Source organism: Prionailurus bengalensis, chromosome C2 (assembly GCF_016509475.1).
Source record: "Prionailurus bengalensis isolate Pbe53 chromosome C2, Fcat_Pben_1.1_paternal_pri, whole genome shotgun sequence".
Taxonomy (NCBI): Eukaryota; Metazoa; Chordata; class Mammalia; order Carnivora; family Felidae; genus Prionailurus; species Prionailurus bengalensis.
Window position 1 is genome coordinate 101,016,543 of NC_057350.1, and position 21,760 is coordinate 101,038,302.

Genomic DNA, 21,760 nt, shown 5'->3' on the forward strand with positions numbered 1-21,760 from the left:
TAAATCACTAAAAGTGATATCATTACAAATAATAAAAGAGGATAGTCTTGGGGCGCCTGGGTGGCGCAGTCGGTTAGGCATCCGACTTCAGCCAGGTCACGATCTTGCGGTCTGTGAGTTCGAGCCCCGCGTTGGGCTCTGGGCTGATGGCTCAGAGCCTGGAGCCTGTTTCTGATTCTGTGTCTCCCTCTCTCTCTGCCCTTCCCCCGTTCATGCTCTGTCTCTCTCTGTCCCAAAAATAAAATAAACGTTGAAAAAAAAATTAAAAAAAAAAAAAAGAGGATAGTCTTTTTCAAAAGCAAGTCCAACTTCACTTCTGCACGGGAATGTTTACGCTACATGTGCAAAGCATACATCCTTTTATGAATCCAGAGTTTATATTTTTTCTTGTTCTAGAAATGTCATTTTTAAAAAGTAAGCCCTACACCCAACGTGGGGCTTAAATTCACAACCCCAAAATCAAGAAATACATGCTCTACCAACTGAGCCAGGCAGGTGCCCCTTTATGCCAAAAATGTCTTCGTTTTCATAATCATGGAGCATTATTTAGCACAACTGTGCAACTGAGAGAAATTATGTATGCTAAAAGCTATTGATTAAGGAAAAGAAGTATTTTTTACTGCCAGTTTGTTGAAGCAAATATCAGGCAATGTCACGCTTTTACGGTCATATCTCCAAATATCTTTAGTTTTACTCCAATATAAGAAACACTCTCAAAAGTATTTGTGTATTTCAAGATGATTTCACTGAAACCAGTACAGGGTTTCAATAAGGTAATCAAATCCTACAGAGACTCTTCTAAATATAATTTGTAATCTGTAAGGTATTTTATATTCTCTTTAAAATAATACCTGACAGAAATAAAATATGAAAGGATTTCCTTCTTAGTCCCCAAAGACATACAGTAGATCTGATTCTGTTTCAGGCTGAGTCAACAAAAGTATTAATGGAAATACTACAACTAACTCAGTGTGTTCTAAAATTGACAAAAATCGTCTAAGAGTAAAACAAAAAACAACAATAAAACTAGAATAGTTTAAATTTTAATACCTCATTGTGAATCTTGAAAATTAAGAAGCCATGAAGTTTGTATATATTTAATTATATGTATACATTTATATAGTATATATATACATATATATATATATATAATAAACCATTTATATCCCTTCTCAAATGGTTCCGAAAATATTTTCTGTAGTAATGAGATTTTATTTTATACTCATAATTTTTAGTATATATGATAAAATATCATTTTCCCCTGCTGTATATACTCACTTTCAATTCCAGTTCAATGATTTGAAAAATGCCATTCTTTCAGTTTTTCTCAATAACTAAAACATAATTCTGCTTTTCTAAAACTTCTAAAACTGATAGGAACTTACAGTTTTAGAACAAAATCAAAGTCTTCAGCTAATTTATATTTGAGTTATGGCTTATTCTGAATGAGTCTTTCTCCTACAATGTATATTTTCTGTGAAGTGTATTGGCTGTATTCAATTGCTAAACAGGGAAAAAGTGTCAATATAATGTGGAAATTGCATTGATTCATACATGGTATTCCCTAGCACTTCAGTGTTTTGTGCCAAGTAACTGCTGAATGCGGCGAGCCACGAAAGAATATGTTTTTTAATGTGCTGCCCACTGATCCCACAATCAGCCTCTTAGATCACGTTGGAAAACTCTTCTGACTTGAAAAACAATTATTACATAATGCGCTGTCATAATGTGTACTGGCTAAAATGGTAGCTCCAAAAATATACATCCATATACTACTTCTTGGAACCTGTGAATATTGCCTTATCAGAAAAAGGATCTTTTCAGATGTAACTAAGAATTTTGAGAAAAAGATTATCATCCTGGATGGGTCCTAATCCAATGACACATGTCCTTCTAAGAGCAAAGTATAGAGAGATTTGAGACTGAAGTGGGCAGAGGACAAGGCCATGTGAGAATAAAGGCAAAGACTGGAGTAAGGCAACCCCAAGCTGAAAGACGTAGGAACAGAATTTCCCTCTAGAGCTTTCTGGGAGGAGCCTTGTCCTGCTGACACCTTGATTTAGACTTATGGCGTCCAGAATTGTGAGAGAATAATGTTTGCTGTTTTAAGTCACCCAGTTTGTGGTAATCTGTTATGGCATCCCCAGGAAACTAATACATCTTGTAATTTTCATAACAGAGCACCCCAACACAAACCTTCCTTGTTCTTCCTTTCAGAGCTAACCTTTTAATTTCTTTTGTAAATAAGTCCTATAATGTACTGCAATATTCATACTTATTAGGAATTTCATATATTTTTTACTGCAGCAGTACATTTATAAGGAATGTCATTATTTGTTTTTATGTTCAATTTTGAGCGGCCTTGCCTACCCTTAATTTTACTACAAAGTCATATCACCTTTAAAAAAAATTAACGTTTATTTTTGAGAGAGAGAGAAAAAGAGAGAGGGCATGGGGAGGGGCAAAGAGCAAAAGAGACACAGAATCTGAGGCAGGCTCCAGGCTCTGAGTCGTCAGCACAGAGCCTGATGTGGGGCTCCAACTGATGAGCCATGAGATCATGACCTGACCCAAATTCGGATGCTTAACCGACTGAGCCACCCAGGGGCCCCCAAAGTCATATCATTTTTAATGTGAGATTTTGCAAAAGAGCTCAATTTTTTTTTTACTAATGACTACTCTGTGAGATAATAGACATGCTCATATTTTATGTGCTTAGATAGCCCCATCAAAAAATTTAATTCTATGTAAAAACTGACAGTTTAAAAGGTTATTGACTATTTAAAACTTTTTCATAATTTCTGCTATACATAATGTCATAGAAGCAGAGACCTGGATGTGATCTTGAGGATCATTTTGTCTAGCTCCCAGAGAGTAATGGAGGAAACTTCTCTATGATATTTCTGTTAGATTGTCATCCAATAATTGCTTGAAGATTTCTATTAAAGGAACACTCACAACTTCACAATATAGCCCATTCAAACTAGAATCTTATAAGCATCTATGGTTTCTAAATTACAACCTTTTGAAATATATCTAAATTTCACTTTTTCATTTTACTTCCATTTATACTAATAGTTTTTCTCTGAGTTTGAATATTTAAATTACATTACAGATTTAAAATAGCCTTCCTTTATATAAGATAAAACTTGATAGGGTGATTAAGAATTTGCTGCAGAGAAAATATAAATATATAGAAGTAATAATTCTCTAAGAATATGACCTGGATAAAACAACCCAAATGTTCATCATCTAATGAATGGATTTTTAAAAATTTGGTATAGTCACACAATTGAATATTATTCAGCAATATAAAAATGATATAATATGGATGAGCCTTGAAAACATCATGCTACAAAAACAGACACATAGACCAATGGAATAGAATAGAAACCCCAGAACTAGACCCACAAACGTATGGCCAACTCATCTTTGACAAAGCAGGAAAGAACATCCAATGGAAAAAAGACAGCCTCTTTAACAAATGGTGCTGGGAGAACTGGACAGCAACATGCAGAAGGTTGAAACTAGACCACTTTCTCACACCATTCACAAAAATAAACTCAAAATGGATAAAGGACCTGAACATGAGACAGGAAACCATCAAAACCCTAGAGGAGAAAGCAGGAAAAGACCTCTCTGACCTCAGCCATAGCAATCTCTTACTCGACACATCCCCAAAGGCAAGGGAATTAAAAGCAAAAATGAATTACTGGGACTTTATGAAGATAAAAAGCTTCTGCACAGCAAAGGAAACAACTAACAAAACTAAAAGGCAATCAACAGAATGGGAAAAGATATTTGCAAATGACATATCGGACAAAGGGCTAGTATCCAAAATCTATAAAGAACTCACCAAACTCCACACCCGAAAAACAAATAATCCAGTGAAGAAATGGGCAGAAAACATGAATAGACACTTCTCTAAAGAAGACATCCGGATGGCCAACAGGCACATGAAAAGATGCTCAACGTCGCTCCTTATCAGGGAAATACAAATCAAAACCACACTCAGATATCACCTCACGCCAGTCAGAGTGGCCAAAATGAACAAATCAGGAGACTATAGATGCTGGAGAGGATGTGGAGAAATGGGAACCCTCTTGCACTGTTGGTGGGAATGCAAATTGGTGCAGCCACTCTGGAAAACAGTGTGGAGGTTCCTCAGAAAATTAAAAATAGACCTACCCTATAACCCAGCAGTAGCACTGCTAGGAATTTACCCAAGGGATACAGGAGTACTGATGCATAGGGGCACTTGTACCCCAATGTTTATAGCAGCACTCTCAACAATAGCCAAATTATGGAAAGAGCCTAAATGTCCATCAACTGATGAACGGATAAAGAAATTGTGGTTTATATACACAATGGAGTACTACGTGGCAATGAGAAAGAACAAAATATGGCCCTTTGTAGCAACGTGGATGGAACTGGAGAGTGTGATGCTAAGTGAAATAAGCCATACAGGGAAAGACAGATACTATATGTTTTAACTCTTATGTGCATCCTGAGAAACTTAACAGAAACCCATGGGGGAGGGGAAGGAAAAAAAAAGAGGTTAGAGTGGGAGAGAGCCAAAGCCTAAGAGACTCTTAAAAACTGAGAACAAACTCAGGGTTGATGGGGGGTGGGAGGGAGGGGAGGGTGGGTGATGGGTATTGAGGAGGGCACCTTTTGGGATGAGCACTGGGTGTTGTATGGAAACCAATTTGACAATAAATTTCATATATTGAAAAAAAAAAAGAAAACATCATGCTAAGTGAAAGAAGCCAGATACAAACATACACACACACACACACACACACACACACACACACAAACATATACACACACACACATACCACGTTTCATGACTCCCATTTTTTATGAAATGTACAGAATATGCAAATCTAAGGATCAGATATGTTTGTGGTTGCCAAGGCCTGGCAATAGAGGTAAAGGGAAGTGACTGCTGATTGGTTTCTTTCTGAGGTGATGAAAATTTTCTAATATTAGATAATTGTGGATGCACAACTCTATTAATTCATTAAAAACTACTGAAATGTACATTCTAAAATCTGAATTTTATGATAAATGGATTGTATCTCAATAAAGCTCTTATAAAACATAATCACATAACACAAAACCAAACATACATACATACGTACATACATACATACATACATACATAAAACAAGAGCCACATGGTGTTAGCAGCTATGAGAATGGAAGCAGGGGGATGGCAAAGTGAATTTGGACAGACCTGAGAGCTTGAGAGCCTTTACATCACCTACAAATTGATGATACTCCTTAAGAACTTGTGCAGCTAATCAGCACACAGTAGCCAAAACTGGATAAGGGCTGTGCACATTCCAATTCAAAGGCATATGGAAGGACACTGTCTAAAGCCTGTGGTAGAAGAGGCTGGGCCTTATGGATTCTTGAAACCTACTAACAAGGTGTCCTTTCCAGAATAATCCTAATTCAGAGAAACAGCAGGATATAGGCTCTAAATTGAGAAGGGTCAGCTAGACTTGAGAAAGAAAAAGAGCCACAGATTTCAAAAATGCATGGCTATATTTTTTAACATATATAAAAGTAACAGAAGTTCCAGAACCATAAAGTAAGGAATGATATCTTGATGTATCTTTTTCTTAAGAGTATGGGAAGAAAAACTAATTTCATTTGTACATAAGCAATAGAAAAGGACCGTAGTAAAGCCCATGCAAGTATATTATTATTGAAGTATAAATAGGAGAAGAGTGACTTACAGCATATAAGGCACTTCAAAAATTAAAAAAAAAACTGACTTGGTATTTCAAAACAAACTACAGAAACTTAATAAAATGATAGAAACCAAACTTTGGAATTAAAGAAAACTCATATGATGTGATTGGAGAAAACAAAATTGCAAAAGACCTTATATAATTTAAGAAATAATTAGAAGAAAAACAAGAAACCATTTCAGAAATATAAACTAAATTAGAAGTTTTATACCACCTCTTAAGAAAAGTAGGAGATGAAAGGAGGAAATTGTTGCAATCAAAAAGAAGAGAATGAATAGATACAGAGTACTTAAAAGATATTGAGAGGCAAATAAAATCAGAGCAATGGCATGTAACAAATACGAAAAACTATAATTTAAGAAACATTCTTCTGAAATAAAAGGAGACTTGAAACAATGTATTAAAATGGCAGACTGCTTACCTGGGGAAATTGACCCAAAAGAGTGAAAACAAGACATACACTGGTGCAGCCACTAGACCTCAAAAACAGGCACTTTTTTTTTTCCTTAGAGGCAAAAATACCAAGAGACCTAAGGGAAAAAAAATCGGATTGCTTCCAGATTTTTCAACCTTAACATGCCAGAAAACAACAGAATAATATATTTATGGAACTCAAGGAAAGAAATGTGAGCTAAAGACTTTATTTACAACAAAACCAACTTTCAAATCAATAAGCTACAAACTGTTATGAACAGGGAATACTGATCTTAATGAACCCATCCGTGACAGCAAGCATCCGGTAAGAAAAATGACTGAATAAACCTGTATATGAGAATTTGTAGCAAATACTAAGTATAAACTATAACTAAAATTAAATGATGGTTATAAGGAAGTTATAGTACCTAATATCTATGTACTCTGAAAGTAAACCATTATCAATAAATGGTGTAGAGGGATAGAGAGAGTAAATGAAAAGTAAGTAAACTCACAGATTCCCTCACTGATAAAATAATAACATTTTAGATTAGGTGCTGTGGGGATTTATTATACTTTTTGTTCTGCTTTCATATATGTTTGAAACTATTCATAATAGTAGTGTTAATAAAAGACATAACTTTATAGTTTTTAGTTTAGAGGGACTTGCAATAAGCCAATAAAGACTTGAAACAAGGCATTGAATAAGGGGAAAAGAAAGGAGAGAACAAATAAATTACTAAATAGAATCGACAGGAGCTTGTGATCTGTGAAGATAGAAAAGGATAGACGTGTGGAAGAAGACTCCAAGGCACTGGCTAAGATGAGTTGGTAGACTATGGATGTCATAACTGAGACATTAAACACATGAGGAAGATAGTGATGGAATTAACTAAGGTGGGAGCACAGAAGAATAAATTTGGCAGAGAAGATGATGAGACACATCTAGATAGATTAAATACATCTAAGCACCAAGTTAAAATGAAATAATTAGATATAATAATGTTTTAAATTCTAAGCCCAAATTAACAATAAAAGCTATCCAATAACTTCAAAATGAACTCTTTCTCTTCCTTTCTGTCTACTTTGGTTTGTAAATGTCAAAGTCTGTCAATGTCTCTCTCTTGCTTTCTCCTCTATTCTTATGTTTAAAAAAGTTATTTTTTTGGTGGGGGGGCGCCTGGGTGGCTCAGTCGGTTAAGCGTCCGACTTAGGCTCAGGTCACGATCTCACAGTTTGTGAGTTCGAGCCCTGCGTCAGGCTCTGTGCTGACAGCTCAGAGCCTGGAGCCTGATTTGGATTCTGTCTCCTTCTCTCTCTGCCCCTCCCCCCTTGTGCTTTCTTTGTCTCAAAAATAAATAAATGAAAAAAAAAATATATATATATATTTTTTTTAGCAGATGATTTCTGTTCTTATTTTAATAATTCAAATTATAGGAGAGAGAAGCTAAAAGCTACTCAGCTTTAGAAAAACTGGTCACTGCCTTCCAATTCTGCTCCTCTGAATTAGGGGACTTGAAGTTCTGTTCATTATTTGTCCTGGCATTTACTTTTGTATTTTGAAATTACACGCAAATTCTATCAACTCTGAATTTATCAATGAATAGACAATTGTTTTCCCATTAGTGTAAATAATGATTTAGTTTGCATATTCACTTATTCTATCATCCCAATTAAATTATGCCACATTAATGTTAAGTTAGCATTTCTCCTGTCATTATTATGAGTCGTTAAATATTGTTACTCTTCAGCCAGTCAGTGTACTCTAATTGCATTTTGTTTTTCTTTTCAAAGTCTCTTTGTTTTTCATGGAGTTTGTAATTACTACTTTTCTCGTGTTTTTAATTTTCATTGATCCTTTATAATTTGCCTTCACAAATCATGTAAGAGTCCCTCAATTTAATTACTTCTTTTTATATCTTTCTTTAATTGAAGTAAAATAGTGAATTCAATTATCCATAAGATCAGACACCATATATTCTATCAGCTTCTCCTCTAACGCCCAAAAGACCTAGACAGGTATACAGCTTTCAAAATCTTTTGCACAGCTCTGGCCTCAAAGATCCTATCACCATACTTCTGAGAATTTTCACCTAGTACTACATAGAGAGAGGCTGCATACTGTATGGTTGACAAACACCGATTTTGAAGTCAATTCTAACTGGGTTTAAATCCTACTTCTTAGGACTGTTATAAAATATAAGTAATTTAATATGCATAAAATGTTGAGGGTAGTTAGTTTACAAAGTTAAATGACATAGAATATTTTCAAATAAAATGTTTATCCCTGTATCATATTTATGGCTTCCCCTTTTTTGGCTTAATCTACTGTTTCAGTAGGACAGATGTTCCAGGAGCTTCTTCAGGAATGAGGGAAAATAAATTGTTGAAATATCACATGTTGAAAATAGACTTCTTCTTCCTTTATACTTGGTGGCTTAGTCGATTAAGTGTCTAACTTTGGCTCAGGTCATAATCTCATGCATTGTGAGTTCGAGCCCCACATTGGGCTCTGTGCTGACAGCTCAGAGACTGGAGCCTTCTTCGGATTCTGTTCTCATTCTCTCTCTGGCCCTCCCTTGTTCTTGCTCTGTCTCTGTCTCTGTCTTTGTCTCTCTCTCTCTGTCTCTCAAAAATAGATAAATAAACATAAAAAAATTTTAAAAAGAGATATGTTTACAGAAATTATTGTTCCACAATTGTTAGAAATAGTGGCATCAAATTAACTTTTTGTGAAGCTATAGGTGATTAATACTCAGCAAAAAATTAAGAGTAGATTGTGAACTTTTTCAGGCAAGAAGTCCTCTGTATTTCAAATATTTCATGTGTGTATATGTGTGCATACATGTAATGGGAACTAATGTTTGCTGAACTTGAAAAAATAAAGAACAGTGATTAGACTTCTAAAAATTGCGAGCAGTGTCTGGGTGGCTTACTTGGGTAAGGGTCCAACTCTTGATTTTGGCTCAGGTCATGATCTCACAGTTCATGAGACCAAACCCTCATCAGGCTCTGCCCTTCTGGTATGGAGGATGCTTAAGATTCTCTTTCCCTCTCTTTCTGCCCCTCCCTTGTTCACTCTTTCTCTCTCTCTCTCTCAAATTAAATTTAAAAAAAATGAAAGAAATAAAAATTGCTGAGATACTGTATATAAGTATTTAGAAAATACTCTGAAAAGTTGAAAACAAAGGGAAGCACAAATATATTAAGAAAACTGAATTCAAAGCAAACCTTCAATAGAATGTTTTATTTGTTTTTGAGAGACAGAGACAGAATGTGAGTGAGGAGGGCCAGAGAGAGAGGGAGACACAGAATCTGAAACAGGTTCAAGCTCCAAGCTGTCAGCATAGAGCCGCACATGGGGTTCGAAGCTGAAGTCAGATGTTTAAAGGACTAAGCCACCCAGGTGCCCCAAAAATAGCTTATCTTAATGAAAGGTAGACATTACCAAAAATGTATAACATAACATTCATATACTTTTGTCAAAAGATACATTATTAAATATTTTCAATATGCATAATTTTATGAAGGAAAAAATATCCATTAATCTAATTTTATTCCTGGGGCACCTAGGTGGCTCGGTTGGTTAAGCGTCTGCCTTCAGCTCAGGTCATGATCTCACAGTTCATGACCTCAAGCCCCACATCAGGTTCTGTGCTGACAGCTCAGAGCCTGGAGCCTACTTCAGATTCTGTGTCTCCTTTGCTCTCTGCCCCTCCCCCACTCATGCCCTGTCTCAAAAATGAATAAACATTAAAAATTTTATTTTTGAATTAGGTTAGAGCTAATAACATAATAACATAAATAGATGACTCTCAGAACAAAACCATAAATACATAAAAATTTGAGTGTTACAAACAATAAGCTTGATAGGTGGGAGCATTTATTTTGTATCTTAATATGGAGAAATATACTTCTTTTTCAAAGTTATGCTAACTTTACAAAAAAAGAACATGTATTAAGCTGTAAAGGTAGTCTCAAACTACTACACAAAGGAAAAAATGGAAATGATACTTGTATTGAACCAAAATAAAATGCAACTGAAAATTAAGAAATTTATAAGTTAAAGTGTTAATAAAAATTAACCAAACAACCCCCAAAGACAATAAGCTTGCAAAATTTTAGAATATTCTTAATGGTTTAAAGAATAAATCAGAACAGAAATTATAGACTATTTGGAAATAAAAGGCAATAAAAATAATCCATATCAAAAATCTATGAACCTAGTCAAGATCGTATTCAACTAAAACACTTTATTCTTAAATATTTCTCGTAAAAATATAGGTTGAAAGTAAATAAAATAAACTTTTTATCTCAAAAAACTAAATTAAAAAACAGCCAAAAAAAGTGAAAATGAAGCAACAGTAATTTTTAAAATTTTTTTTATGTTTATTTATTTTTGAGAGAGAGAGCGTGAGTGGGGGAAGAACAGAGAAAGAGGGAGACACAGAATCTGAAGCAGGCTCCAGGCTCTGAGCTGTCAGCACAGAGCCCAACACGGGACTCAAACCCACGAACTGCAAGATCATGACCAGATCCGAAGTCGGACCCTTAACCAACTGAGCCACCCAGGTGCCCTGCAACAGTAATTTTAATTAGATAACAACAATAAATTAAACCAATATAATAAAACGTGGTCTTTAAGAAATATCAACAAAAGAGGGACTTTTTTTTTAGGTCTTATCAAAACTAAAAAAGCATACATATAAACTACATTAGAGGTAGAGAAAGACCATATTTTTAAATGTTAGGGAAGGCTATGTATAAGTTTAGTTAATAACCTTGAAATTTTACATCATTAGACAATTTCTCATAACATCTGAAGTACCAAATTTGATTTTTAAAAAGGTAAAAATATCTGAATAAAATTAAAAGTTTAGATAAATTGGAAAGTTAGTCAAAGATCTCTAGCCTCCAAATAAGTACTTGATCAAATTTAGCACCTAATCCTGATATGTTACATATTGTCATATTATATTATCCACAAATGATAAATAAATAAAAATAATATGGAATTCAAGGATGATGGCCAAGTTTAAAATAAACATGTTTCAACCAACGTACTGGGAATTTTTTAAAAAATGAGTTCTTAGAGAATTGACTCTATCATACAGTGTTTTAGTGTATATTGTTATACACTTTTTGAGGGACAATTTTAAAATCTTTATTTTTTAACATTTATTTATTTTTGAGACAGAGAAAGACAGAGCATGAACAGGCGAGGGGCAGAGAGAGAGGGAGACACAGAATCTGAAACAGCCTCCAGGCTCTGAGCAGTCAGCACAGAGGCCGATGCAGGGCTGGAACTCACGGACCGTGAGATCATGACCTGAGCCGAAGTCAGACGCTTAACCGAGCTTAAAGGAGCTTAACCGACCGAGCCACTCAGGCGCCCCATTGAGGGACAATTTTAAATGTGCATATTCCTAGTCCCTGAAAGGAATCTCAGAAAAAGACTTGAATATATATATATATATATATATATATATATATATATATATGATCAAAAACTAAAAAATACTAAATGTCCATCAACGATAAGTGGTTAAATAAAATATGGTAGATTTATCTTAGGGAACATTCTAGATTTTTTTAAAAAGTATGATATCATTTATATAAAATGAAAACCACAAAACATATTTTAATTTTAAATTTTTGTGATGTTTATTTAAATTTTGGTGTACTATGATGACATCCTGGTTTGTTTGTTTGTTTGTTTTCATTAATTCAGATAAAGTCTGGTCCTGAGCCCACATAGTAAAAAAGCTAGAAGGATAAAAATCAGATTATTAAAGGTAGGGATGGGAGAGATATATTAAAAGGGGATTTATACATTGTATTCTATAATTCTGTTATTTATGTAACCACTTATTTCTTTTTAATACTAAGCATGTATTTGCTTTTTACTTGTCTTAAAATCTTTTTAAAATGTATAAGAAATATGGTAAATGTAGTTTTCAATTTCTTATCATTTTTGATGCTTCTCTTGTGGTAGTTATTATTTGGTTTTAGTGTCTATTAGCTGTTCTGCCAATTACTTTGGCACTGCCTTTGTAGGTATATGAAATGAAATAAAGTTCAGTAATGGTTAGTAAAATGATGCAAAAAGTTTAGAAGAAGTGATGAAATGAGCAATATCACTAAGCTGCTGAAAATGTGCTGAGATTCACTAAGTGCTTTACAAAAGAAAGCAAACAAACAAGACTTCATTACACAGTTCACTAAGCTCTGCAACTGATGGGCAATCCTCATTGCCTTGTGACATTCAGGCTCTCATTAGTAATATCAGGCCAGCAGAGGAGACAATAAAATTGGATGTATGTTGCCAAGGTGAAGTTTTAAGAGTTATAATTCTGAATTTATTGTTAAGAATCATATAAGATGGATAGATGGCAAACAGTTTTAGAAATGTTTTTAAACAAGAAGTTAGGGGGCTTTAGTCCTAAGTCCAAAATATTTACATATTTTAAAAAAGGAGACAAGGAAACAGAAAAAAGAAGTTGTCAAAGCCAATTTATATTTTCAGAGTGCTCTGTATGAAAGAAAATGATAATGAATAATGGCTATGCCCATAATTCTCCATTATTTTCTCATAAATTTGACTTTAAGGAAATCATATTAATGACTTTAAGGAAATCATATAATGGGGAATGAGATATACAAACAAAACCTACACATTTACCTGAATGTAAAATAAAATTTTAGTAACCTCTCTGATTGTCTGAAATGCAATTCAAAATCCAAATCTGTATATGATTGAAGTAGTAACGCCCTTCGCAAGAGAGGCAAATCATACGTCATACTTCTAATCTTTCAGCAGAGAGTCTTGCAAAACCAGATTGCCTGCAAAGGCTTCTAAACTTTCGTTTTCCTTTTTTTTTCTTTCTTTTTTTTTTTATCACAGAGGAACAACAGCTATCAATAGAAAATCTCAACCAAAGGTTTCATAAAGCTTAATCTACTAGATTAAACTGAGAAGCAATTCACAAGGCTCTCTTAGTCTAAATAAGAGTGGTATAATAATACTTTAGAGGCATTAGTGGGATTTCTAAAATCTGGTATCAGCTTTATAAAATTGTGGTTAATATTTTGGTCTCTATCAATATTTTTATAGTCATCACATTAAAATTTTTCTCTCTGAAAAATTAAATTTATGACTATGTGATACATAAAGTTCTTTGACATCCTGTTATATAAACCTAAAATGACTTTTCATTAACTTTCAAAATTCTAAGTAAACCATATTTTTTTCTTGGGAATTTTATTTTTTAATGGATTATAAGAATTATAATAGTATACTATATGAAAATAATGAGAAAATAGTAATTCTATTAACTAAAACAAAACTTAATAAAAATAAAACCAATATTCCCAATAGCTAAGTGATCCAAAATTATGATATAAATATATATATATATTTTTTTAGCCATATAACTAACATTAGATTTAGACTATTTTTCACATATACATGTGTTTTTGGAACAACGTGGTTTTAAAATATACTGGTATTCAGTTTGCTTTGGTATACAAAGTGGTCTAAATCTTAAGAAATAAAAATCATCTGAAAAAAATTAAAAATTGGGAACCTGGAAAGTCTTAGAAGTTGAACTTTACTAATTTAAAACTGAAAGGACTGAGGCCCAGTGAGATTAAATAGTTTTACAAAATCACATTGCTAATAGGGAAGAGACTTCATCTCTAGAACCCAGGATCTCCTGACAACCAGTCTATTTTTTCTCTCCATTTTTGGGGCTGTCATTACCATTGAATAGCTTATAAACTAAGCTGTATTTACCATTGCTAGTAATGCCATAAATATTCAGTAAAGATAAAAGTTAAAATTATAAGTTTATCTGACATTCTGAATTATCATGAACTATATTTTTGCATAGAAAAGCATAAATAAGATAGACACATACAGCAAAACTTTAACCTTTTTAAAGGTAAATTTCATACTATTGAAGCATTACATTTAAAAATTTTATCAGCCATCACTAAATATTATTTTTTATTCACACATCTGTACTTCTTCAGATTAATGGCACTATTTATAGGTCCTAAAATTCAACACTATAGTCAATTTAAATCTACACATTCTATTAAAATAAATAATTAACTCTGGAATTCCAAAGAAAATTTATCTTTATCTTTAAAGATAAATATAGACTAAGGCAGAATGACAATTTTGTACTTTTTCTATGAAACATAATTTATACCTTATATGAGTTATGACTTAGCACCCTCAAAGTCACTTATTTAATAAGGAACTGTTCACATCACTAAGCAAATCTCATAGCATCATACAGGTCATATCTTTTCAAGTCCTGCTTCTACCAACCTTCCACTTAGTCACAAAGGCTATTGCAGGTATAGTCCTTTGATAGAAGGTGATTTTTGTTCCAAATTCAAAGCAACATAAGCAGTTTAGCTTAGTGAAAATACTAACTCAGAGCAATAAATGTTTAGCACTAGGCTTTTCGCTAGCAATGAAATGTGTGCTTCTGTCTGCTAGATACCAAAAAGGTCAGTGATTCTCAAGCAAACAGCTCCCTCCACTGGCTCAACCATCATCATATGCTCTGAAGTCTCAAGTCCCTTGAGTTCCCCTCCTACCAAGTTCGCATATAGACCACAGACAGAATGCTAGGGCTGCTTGAGAATTTAGAAACACCGAATTAAAAAAGGTGGGTCAGCCAGCAGCTAAGAGGTAAAAATCCCTGTAGAGCACTAAGATCTCAATGAAAATTTTATGAGATGAAGAAATACATATTAATACATATAAATACCAGAACTCCTTTCAGGGAGAGCAAGACCTGAAGTTGGGAAACTCTCAAAAGTAGCCTGCAGTTCTGAGAGCATATGATGGTAATGAATGGAGGAATGATGATCTCCAAACTCCCATCAAAGGGTAGTGGGTCTGGCTGGGCTTTTGTTTTACTGACTGGGTATTGAAATTTAGGGAGTGAACTGAACTGCTTAGGTCAGAGTCAAGATTGAATATTCTGTTATACTTGTTTGCCCGTTTCTCACAAAACACTCATCTTCTCCTAAAGAATATTTTCAGTTTGAAAATTTATTATTAGCCCATCTGGGATGCCTATATTTCTTTGTTATAGGTATTGTACAGTGCAACCTTTTTTATTTTATAAGTGGGGAGGTTTATAAAGATGGAATTGTTTACTAAAAATAAATTCACCTAGACCCTGACCAAATCACCTGAAAATCTATTCTTTATAGAACACTTTTTCACAAAGTGTTGTCCCTGGACCACTAGCAGTTTCATCATCAACTGGGATTTGTTAAAAATGCAAATTATTGGGCCCACCCCAGACCTAGCAAATCAGAAGCTGAGGGAGGGGTAGCAAATCTGTGTTTTAAAAAGCCTTCAGATGATTATGATGCACATTAAAGTTTGGAAACTACTCTGACAAGTGTAACAAATATTTTAAATTATTTAATAACATTACCGAAAACAAAAAAAATTAACAGTATTTATTGTACTAAATTTTAGTAAGTAAAATCAACCTATAACCTCTGTTCAGACTGATTATCTTCAATAGATCTAAGATGGACAAATTGTTCTCACACGCTGACTGTACCCCTTCCAATATCCCATTCTATTTTGGCCAAAAATATTTATTCATTTCTCAGGTTCACTGAAGGAATAATCCTGTATGACTTTTTTTTCTCCCTAATATTCAATCAAGTTCCAGATCAAATTGCTTTTCCCTTTTTCTCTAGGCATATTTTTTCTTTTTAAAAATTTTTTTTAACATTTATTTATTTTTGAGACAGAGAGAGACAGAGCATAAACGGGGGAGGGTCAGAGAGAGAGGGAGACACAGAATCCGAAACAGGCTCCAGGCACTGAACCATCAGCACAGAGCCTGACGCGGGGCTCGAACTCACAGATAGCGAGATCATGACCTGAGCCGAAGTCAGATGCTTAACCTACTGAGCCACCCAGGCACCCCAAAGGCATATTTCTACCAAAGCTATCTTAACACTTCACTTACTCATTTATAAGAACTTCCACTAATGGATTCTATTTGGGGGCTCTGAGGCCTCAGTCAAACATCTGACTTCAGCTCAGGTCATGATCTCACAGTTTGTGGGTTCAAGCCCTGCGTTGGGCTCTGTGCTAACAGCTCAGATCCTGGAGCCTGCTTTGGATTCTATGTCTCCTTCTTTCTCTGCCCCTCCTCTGCTCACACTCTGTCTCTCACTGTTTCTCTCAAAAATAAATAAACATTAAAAAAAATAGATTCTGGGGCACCTGGGTGGCTCAGTCAGTTAAGCATCTGACTTTGGCTCAGGGCATGATCTCACGGTATGAGATCGAGCCCCACGTCGGGCTCTGTGATGACAGCTCAAAGCCTGGAGCTTGCTTGGGATTCTGTGTCTCCTTCTCTCTGCCCCTCCCCTGTTCATGCTCTGTTTCTCTCTGTCTCTCAAAAATAAATAAAAACATTAAAAAAATAGATTCTATTTATTTGAGGGGCAAAAAACGTTTTATTCATCTTTGCATATCACACCTCCCCTCAAGCAAAGTATCTAGTACAGAGTAAGTACTTAATACGTGTTTGTTAAATGAACAATTGGATTAATTAACCTTACTGGTCCTCAAGATTTTTAAGACTCTTATGACCACTGGCTTAAAGGAGAATTCTAGTGAATATTATTTAGATAGTTCTCTGCTCAACTAAAGAGCTAAAAAAGTAATGATGTCTGGATCTTTCCCATACCTCCCCACCCCACAAAGACTGAATGGTTATGAAATGCAGTCAGGTCATCAGAATTAAAAAAAAAAAAATCCTCAGGTGATTCTACTGTGAAGTCAAATCACTGACCTGGAATGATCTCCAAGTTGATATCGAGAATTGTATTACAATAACAGGTTCAAGCTGTACCACCACCTCTACAGCAAACCTATTATACAAACGTCTGGTTTAGTTCTACAGAATTGGATTATTGAGTTTATGTACTGTCTCCATGCAAAAAGTAGAAAAATATGTTTAAAAAGTTAAAGAGTTCAGTACTTAGAAAACAATAATGAAGGACAAACATTTCTACTGACAATACTAATTGCCTCAAATATCTTACCTAAATCTTACCCCAAGTCCACAGCTGATATATTGAAGTACAATTTTCATAGATAAAAATCTCACAAGCTTCTGCCTCAGTCAACAATACTATTTTAGGATTCTATGCAAAATGTCTTTGCTCGGCTAGACAGTCTCTCAGAGCTACATTCTGGTTCTTTAATAAAAATGCTATTCTTGGAATATCAATCCTTAGTACCAACTATTTGAATATATTTACAATAGATTTCTAGTGTAATGTTAATATATTCTTAGTACCTTTTTTGAAAAATATGGAACACTTTGATCATCTGGGCCAGAAGTTTCACATTAGTGGTCCCTGATATGTATATTGTACTAAATTCAAAATGAAAATAGAAAAAGGCAAAGACAAGAAAAGGAGAGAGAGAAAACATTTTAATTTGGGTGTTTAATTTAAAGTATGAATTTATTATTTTTTAATATAAAAACTGGAATGTTTAACAATACCGGACAGCAGCCCTTCATGACACATGAGAATGAAAGCCAGAAGCTACAATGGCCATGTTTACTCTTTATAGGTCTCCAACTCTTGAGTTTGCCATAGTCCCCATGAAGGTTGCTTCACTCATTTATTAACAGACTGGCTCTTTCACCCTATCTTTAGGCGGACCTCAGGTTTTATAGGTGGGGGTATTAATGCTAAGTGGGAAGATGGAAATAGGATGAAACAGATTTAAAGTTAAATTTAGTGGAGGAAGGTAAAGTGATTTCTCTCTATTAAGTCAACCTGATAACCTTATCTTTGTTAAACCCAGTTCTACAAAAAGTCAGAGTCCCATGAAAGAATCAACCTTACAGTAAGTATACACAGTCCATGTATTTTCATTTTAAAATTTTTCTTTATTTTTTAAGTAGGTTCTACAGCCAGCATGGAGCTGAATGCAGTGCTTGAACTCACAACCTTGCGATAAATACCTGCGCTGAGATCAAGAGTTGGACACTCAACAAACTTACTGTATTGTATTGCATTGTAATGTATTTTACTTTATATTTATATTTTTTTATTAAAGAATGTGCCAGCGGGGAGAGGACCAAAGGGGGGGGGTGGAGAGAGAGAGAGAAAGAGAGAGAGAAACAGAGAGAGAAAGAGAGAGAGAGTCTTAAGCAGGCTCGAAGCTCAGCATGAGCCCGAAACAGGGCTCAATCCCATGACTCTGGGATCACGACCTGAGCCAAAATCAAAAGTGGGACGCTCAACCTACTGAGCCACCCAGGCACCCCTGGTCCCAGTTTTTTAAAAAATAACTAAGGACAACATGGCTGGGACGGGAAAAACAAAATCAAAAATACGTGGAAGAAGGAAATTTTAATTTAGAAAAAAGCTGCCTGGATGTAGAGATGGTTTATGAATTCCAAATGCCAATATGTCTTATAAATTATAATTCAGAAAGGACTAAATAAATCAGTTTATACATGTACATAGACACACATAGTAGCAATTATTTCCTCATATTGTCATCTTTTCTCTTTGTTCTTGCTTAAATTTCATGTAATCGACAATTTCCAGCAGCTTTGTTTTGAGTACTTTGTCTTTACAAATGCTCTGATATGGGTGACTACAGCTTTTGAAATCTCTATTGTTATAATCCCAAATATGTCAGCTACAGGAATCTAACTATCCTAATTTTTCTTTCAGCTGCCTCCAACTTCACTGCCTACATTTTCTTTGACTGGCCTTCTTTGATCACTTCCTATGGCAGATTTTTAGTATCACCCCCACTTCTCCATTTAAGTTGGAATGTTCTTTGCAGGTAGTTACAGGACTGTATCTATGACTCTCTAAGCTAAGAAAGAGAAGAACAAGCCCTCTCTTTCTCAAATGTGCCAAGAGAAAAAATATTTATGAGAGATATTGTAAAGACATAACTTTCAAAGTATTCTTCTCTTTCCTTTGATTCTCTCAACACTGACAAAGGGTCAGAGACTCACACATAATAATGTTCTAGAACTTGAGGATTTAACTTTGTACTGTGTTAGCTTTATTCTATTGTCGCTTTTCTGTTGTTATTTAGGACTGGGGATTCAATATCAGAATGAAAGTTGTTTCTTTGTTTATTATAGTAACAACTAGAGAATATTTACTTCATTAGAGAATGATTGGCAAACAATATCATAACTTTTTTAGCCAGAAAAAAAAGGGAAAGTAAAGAAAAATTTCCAGAATTTCTGGAGAGTCATAAATACACACCCTGATACACACTAAGTATCTATACACATGAGTATATATTAACTCCATATAAAACTTATTTAGCCCAGAGATTCACAATCTCAATATCATTGATATATTGGACTAAATCATTATTTATTTTGAGAGGCTGTTCTGTACATTGCAAGATATTTAGCAGCCTCTCTAGCCTCTACCCACTAGATGCCAGTAGCACCCCCCAACTCCTGTAGTAATCATGAAGGGTATGTTCCTAGATATCGCCAAGTGTCCCTTGGAAAGCAAAACTGTTCCTGTTGAGAAGCACTGATTTAGTCCTTTCTAAATGGATATGCCTGCTCATCTCTACGAAATAGATTTCAGATATGAACTTTAAATGAAACTTGAAAGAGTATAAATATCTAGTAATATTATTTGATCCAAGTTATAAATCATTATAGTCATTATTAGTCAACAGTTATGAAGCACCAACCATATGCAAGTTCTATTCTCCCTTTTCATCCTATTAAACTCAAGGTCAGACTTACATAATGGCTTAATTAGGCATGACATGATTTCAGGGTGTTAGAAAGTTAATTTTGAACCAAAAAATGTTCACCATACTAATAGCAATTCTTCACTGTTTTAAAACTGCCTAATAGTCTAAAAATTAAAGACTTCTTTTGGTTTAACAAGCTTTTTTATATACCAAATTATAAAGTCTCATGGTTATGGTAGATATTTTGATTCACTCTCAACTTTACCTGGATTTGTGTATTCTGATTTGTCTTCTTACTACTGCTTTAGCTGAAATGTACATACCAGTAACACACATTTTGCCAGAGTTGGAAAAAAAAATAAGAAGGTTAAATCTTACTCTTGTAAGTCCTTCAAAGAAAGGAAAGTTGTGGTGACAATGTTGACCTTTGCCTGAGACCTATGCTTGGAAACCAGAAAAGGTTAAGACACCCTCCCAATCATCTGTGTTCAGAGAAACTGAAAAAGACTACCCTTCCCATGCATATGGGATCTTCATAAGGTATATCAATATTAAAGTATGGACAGTCAAGTGAAGGAGTTAATCACTTTAAATTTTACCATTTCCTTTCCATTAATTGAAGATAATGGTTAAATGAATGGTTTCTAATTTTCTTCTATGGTGTTTTGAGTTTTATGATATACATTTCAGAGATCACCTTAAAATGAACATTATGTTTATGATTAAAATACTTTAATGCTACAGATATTATTTATACACTTTAAATATTATACACTCTTGGGTTTCTCTGGGTAAAAAATTCTAAATAGTATTTTGGAGACACATAGATTAACAGACTTTCTATGTTGGTCTAGCACATTTGGGAAAGAACGCAGTTAAAAATAATAAATCCCTATTTTTAGTATTATACAGGCACCCTATTATAGAAATCACAATTCAGAACAAATTGCAACAAATTCAGTGATGATTTAGGGATATACAACTCTAATAAAAGTGTCACCAGCTAGACCTCAAGACCTGAATTTTATTGCCCACCTGCATGTACTGCACAACCTCTGTCCTATATTTTTTCATAAATTCTTCTTTCTGGCTTACTTCTTAACACAGGCAAATGAAACCTGCAACTGTCCTGACAGGACCTCCAGCCATCCCAGACCACCCAGACCAGTTTGAGCTTAACCCCCGACTGGCACCTGCACAGACCATGGAGTGACATCTGGAATGACCAACAATTCCCTCTTCCTCATTATAATAATAAAATCTCTATCCAAGGAGGGGCACCAGCCTCATTTATATAACATACGATGTATGTATAGGCATGTTTCCTTAAGGTGCATGCATGACCTCATGTCCACCTCTACAAAGGATGACAAGGCTTCCCTATTTAAATATTCATCCTAACCCTAAACAAAAGGCACTCATTCACCCTTTCTCAGGAAGTCAAGGCTTTGGAAATTATTCCCAGTGATCTCCTTATTTGCCTCAAATAAAATTTACTTTGTGTGACAACCCTACCTGGTGTATCTGTGAGTCACCAAGGAGTGAACTCACATTGGTTCAGTTACAAAAGCACAACAGGATTTCTTTTTTCTAAAAAGGTATTCTAAAAACAATATTAATGTCTTCATCTAACTTTATAAAAACTCTCACAAAACATCAAAATATTACTTTATGTTTGACAAAATTATAACTCATTGCCTTTGGGAGTTTTAATCTTCCTACTCATTACTGTTTTCCTATTGAAATATTTTCAAACTTTAAAACTTCTCTTTTTCATTGTTTTTGAAAAGTATCCTGTATGTCACTTCTCATTCAC

The 21,760-nt window shown here is 34.4% G+C and overlaps 1 long non-coding RNA gene across 1 annotated transcript; it reads left to right on the forward strand.

The window, feature by feature from the left end:
• The first annotated feature begins 1,742 nt into the window (after positions 1-1,742).
• On the forward strand, positions 1,743-21,218 carry LOC122492390. Its single transcript, XR_006299604.1, has 5 exons — positions 1,743-1,997; positions 14,692-14,863; positions 18,158-18,272; positions 18,939-19,053; positions 21,052-21,218. It is a non-coding gene; the product is annotated as an uncharacterized LOC122492390 (long non-coding RNA).
• The last annotated feature ends 542 nt before the right edge of the window (positions 21,219-21,760 follow it).